Below are 5,304 nucleotides of genomic sequence, written 5' to 3' on the forward strand. Positions count from 1 at the left end.
ACCTTTGGAGTGTCGCTCATGTGTTGTAGGTGAGGTGTTGAAGATCGTCTCGTTGTCATCTTCTTCTTGATGGAACCATGTGGGGGGTGCATCATCGTCCACCATGGCCATCGTCATCTCCAATGGAGAATAGACTCGTCAAGGATAGGGATGTCGTCATGTAGGAGACCTAGCACCAAAGAAGAAAACACACTATGAGTAGAGGTTAAGTCATTAGAAATCATAGTGGTCTCACATGCCGTGTCAACTACCTCACTCTCTAAGTGTTGTGGCTCACTCACTCCCTCAAGGGTGCTCTCACTCATATGGTTGGTGGAGTCACTCAAATGGCGCTCAACCTCACATAGGATGTGTGGCATGCTCTCATGTGTGGGGCTAGTGGTGGTCACACTCATCCTCTCATAGGAAATGCTCTCAATGTCACGTATGGTGGAGTCACTCATGTCACTCATGTGGTAGTGGCTCTCCTCACATGGCACTTGGGGCATCTCGACATATGTGGGTGTCGGAGATATGTTGGTGCAAATGTCTCCATGCGCGGTCGCGTAGCTTGACTCGGAGTATGAGTCCAATAGGGGCGTCGTCTTCATGTTGTTGAAGAGGTTCGCGCTCGTCGTCGTAGTCGAAGGGGATGGCCCTTGCTCGAACGTCTTGTCGTCGTCTTGTTGTTGGAGGTCCATATGATGTGGCACCTTGTAGCTCGTCTCCATGACCGAAGGGAGTTTCCCATGCTCGGCCATCTTCCTTGAGGGGCTTCCGAAGATGGATGTGTCGCCCTCGCTCGTAGGTGGTTGCCTTGGACTTGATGAAGTCGATGTAGGCGTACACGTGGGAAGTAGGCGAAGATGCCGTACGTCCAAAGGCGGAGATGCCTTGATAGCACTTGGCAAAGATGCCAAAGTGGTTGATGTAGCCGTAGCACCATCTTGGTGGTGGTCGTCTCGCGGTCTTCTCTTTTGCTCATGAAGCTTCGACTTGGCGTGAAGTAGGGCTTGTTGGGACTTGTGCATTTGCACTTGTGGAGCATCTTCATGATGATGATGTCGTTGTCATGCTTGAGCTCATAGAAGATGTCATTCGTCGTCATCGTGCACATGATGCTTGGAGGTGACTTGCCCTTCACGACGATGTTGATCACGAACGTGATGGTGGTCGCCATGTAGATGTGGACGAGGACGATTTGCACTTGCATCTTTTTCGCGCTCCAAAGACTTGTGGCTTGAATGTCGCCGCCTTGAAGATGACGAAGTGGAAGAAGACTTGATCAAGGCCCGAATCTCCTCCATCCTTGCATCTTGCTCCTCTTTATGTGCGGAAAGCTTCTTCTCAATGTGCTCTCGCAATCTTGATTGTGCGCCTTGCACTTGTCGTTGTAGATCGAGGATAGACACTTTGTTGATGTAGTTGTTCACGCCGTCGTTGTTGTCGAGGACCGGAGAGGAAATGACTTGCCTATCCATCACAAGACTCGAGCAAATATGAGTGGGAGAAAGAGAAGAACTTATACCAATGTACCTTGACCGAAGTTGACAATGACCAAGTTCACTCAAATGCGGACAATGAAATAGCACTATTGGTACCAATCCTTGTCGGTTCTCACACCTACACAAGTAAAGCTTATGCTGGAGCTCAGTGAGGATAGTGGCACAAAAATTTAATGCAAAATGTTAGCAAGAGTCAATAATGTTGAAAGAGATTCACAAATTCGCAAGTGAAACAAATGGACCAATAGCAATGTGGGGCACACGGAAACACACACATGGATAGATAAATGGGGCCGTGCAACCAAGGAATGAGCAGAAAATGTGGAATCCACGAAAAACGCTCGTGTTGCACAACTCAAGATAGACGCTAGCACGATTGCTCAATAGGCGGATACGACACTTGTGCACAACCTATAAGATGCAAAATATATGGACTTCTATCCCAAGTATGCTATGTATGTATGGTTCCCGGTGTTTCTCTCAAGGTGATCCAAGATGATCGGATATGACAATCTTATATGCAATGTGGTATGATGCTATCGCACTTGCTTACAAGCTTATTTGCTCTCTTTCTTTTGCTTAAAAGCTTTATTTCTTTTTCTCTTTTTTTGTATGGCCACTTTTGCACAATGCACAAACCAAGATAGCAATTGCGTATATGCGGGAACAAACTTGTGACACAAGATATGATACCAATATATGCACCACGATGATATGGTATGTATGCTATGGGAAGTATGATCGCTAATGTGCACAATTAACGTTGCTGGCAATACTCAAATGGCTAGTCTCGATAGGCAAGTAACGCAAAATGGGCTAGGGGTTAACAATGCAATGGCAAGGGGATATACAATGGAGGGTTACCACGATACCAAGATGATATGGAGGTTACCGTCCTTGGCGATGATGAGTGGCGGTGTTCTTGATTGAGAAACCAAGATGATGGAGACTCGTCCCTAAGTAGCCGAAACACCTTAGGAAACGGAAAAAAAACGGCGAACTCAAAATCTCAAATGTCAAATGTCAAATGGTGGGAGCGGAAAGCGGTGGTGGTTTGCACTTGGCAATGCGGAAGTGGGATGATGGGCTATACACGAGTCGGAGTTGAAGTTGTCGTCCCTAAGTAGCCTAAACACCTTAGGAGACACAAGCCACAACTCAAACAAATTGGGTTAAGTTGGGGTGGAAATGTATGGTGGGCACGTCTATGTAGAAATGGTGGTGGTGGTTGATGAAGATGCAATTGTCCCTAAGTAGCCGAAACACCTTAGGAGACTCGAATCACAATTCAAACAACCACTAATGCTATAGGGAACAAATTGGGTTAGGTTGCGGAAGTCGGTGGTGGCTATGCGGATGATATGGTGGAGGGCCTAGGCAAACTTGCCAGATTTTCAAAATTTTGATGGAGTCAAATGATGTTGGTGGTATTTTTGTGGGAAGGGGGATGTCAAGAGCTTCAAAACGAGCTAAAGAACGTCAAAATCGGATTCCGGATGAATTAGTATGGCCGAAACGGTGAAACGGTGGACGCTGAAATGCCAGGGGCCGGATATCCGGGGGTTTGGCCGGATTTCCGGTGGCTGAAAGTCCAGAACCATGCGCGAAATGCGCTCCAGGGGCCGGATGTCCAGGCCAATGGCCAGATGTCCGGGCAGGCCGGATGTCCGCTGGTCGGGCCGGATGTCCGGGCTCCCAATCCGAGGAACTCAATTTTGGGGGCGAAAATTGATGATTTCGGGGGCAAAATTGCGGAGATTTCATGGATGGAAAGGTGGGGAAACTTGGGGAAATGCTAGATCCACTTGAAATCAAACAAATCCATGGATCAAAATCAACAAAACTTCATCAAACCAACAAATCACAAAAAAAAATTTGGGGGCTATTTTTGGTGGGGATTTTTGGATTTAGGGAAGAACACAACAAAATTAGGCTAGAAAAAGAGGGGGTAGGGGCTCCAAATTCGTGATCAACCTTGCTCTGATCCAAGATGATGTAGGGCGGAACCCTAGGGGACGATCTTTCATGTTTGGAGTGGATCCTACGGGGAATCACGAAGAACACATGGAAGCACAAAGGGGAAACACGGGGAAAACAAGAGAGAATCACTAAACCGACATAGAATCAGTCACATGAGTGCTAGATCACCGAACACAATGAGATACACGAGATCCAAAATCAACAAAGGTAAGGATACATAGGTAACTGATCTTCTCCGTGAGGAGGTCTTGAATCCACGAGGGGATCTTCCCACGAGGGGGTCTTGAATCCACTAGGATCTTCTCCGAGGAGGCAGCGGTCTCTCACGAGGAGGAGATCCGATGGATGAGCGAAGCTCTATCTCTAATCTGAGCTAAATCAACGCTAACCCTAACTAGGAGGAGGTGGTGGAGTATATATAGGACTTGGCCACGAAGGGGTAAGTGAGAGGGATACATGGGCCCTTGGCCCGTTCACTGTGCGCAGACAGGCGCCGGATGTCCGGGCTGGGGGCCGGATGTACGGGGCTTCGCGAGGGGCCGGATGTCCGGGCTGGGAGGCCGGATGTCCGGGATGGCCTGGGTCTTCCAGCTGCATTTGGTGATGGAGGGGCCGGATTTCCGGGAGGAGGGGCCGGATGTCCGGTGGCTCGCGAGGGGCCGGATGTCCGGGCTGGCTTGGGCGATTCTGGCGCTCTCTGGATAGAAGGGGCCTGGATTTCCGGGCGTGGGGCCGGATGTCCGGGCCTGGCCGGATGTCTGGGCTGTGGCCGAATGTCTGGGGCCTGTAGCAGCTGGCTCTTCTTCCTTCTCCTCTTCCATGCTTCCGCACACGCTCGGCCTTGGTCCTTGGGTTCTCCATGGTCTCCTCGGGTGTACCTGAGTATGCACAAGGTCCGCGCTTGAAGTAGCAACCATGTCTCACGTGTGGAAAGTGAAGGTTTAGAGAGGAGCGAGTTCACCTTGTGTCCAATGGCGTATGCTCGAGGTTTCATCGTATGTCCTTTTAGGTCTCGGAGAGTAGTCGGAGTGTACATGGGGATGAACGTGGGATGCTCCGCATCATTATAAGCCTTCCCAGCTCCACATACATCTACGTCGTGCGTTTGACTTTCCCTGGTAATGCTCTATCCAAGCTTTGAGAGTTTTGACTACAACGATTGCCGATCACCACCTGCAGCTGGGTAAGAACTGGTAAGAATTTGAGATTTGCTTGAAGGATTTGTGACACACCACCATCACCACCACTTTGTAGTAGTCTGTAGGATCATATTCTTCTATGTTTCTATTGCTACTAACCATGGCAGGATCACAAGCCGACGCGATTGACTGGGAGAACATGACGAACAAAGAGCTTCATGATAAGTTTCATAAAATGTTGGGTCAACAGGTGGAAGACGTGATGGCCAGCTTTGGAAAGGCATTAGAGAGGATGGATGACATTGAGAAGACAATTGACATCAAGTTGGACGCCAAGTTCGATGAATTACTCAAACGTCTCCCACAACCAGTTCTACGCCGCGATACAGTAGGGCGAGCACAGCGTGTTCCTATTGAGCCAGGCCAAACTTCTGGTGTCGTTGTACCTGTTGTTGGTGCTTCTTTGGCTCCTGCTACTGCTGCTGCTGGTACCCAGGAGGATGATGAGTATGCGGGCGATTATGAGGATGAGGTTGATCAAAATCAGAACTACGTGCAGTCACCAGCACCACCACCAGCAGGTCGACCTCAGGTATATAATCGCAATGGTAGGCCTGCACCACCACCTCAGGTACGAGATCATGACCATGTTCCTAAACTGAAATTGAATATTCCACCATTTGAGGGTAGATATGTTCCTG

This window comes from Triticum dicoccoides, chromosome 3B (genome assembly GCF_002162155.2).
Source record: "Triticum dicoccoides isolate Atlit2015 ecotype Zavitan chromosome 3B, WEW_v2.0, whole genome shotgun sequence".
NCBI classification, from domain to species: domain Eukaryota; kingdom Viridiplantae; phylum Streptophyta; class Magnoliopsida; order Poales; family Poaceae; genus Triticum; species Triticum dicoccoides.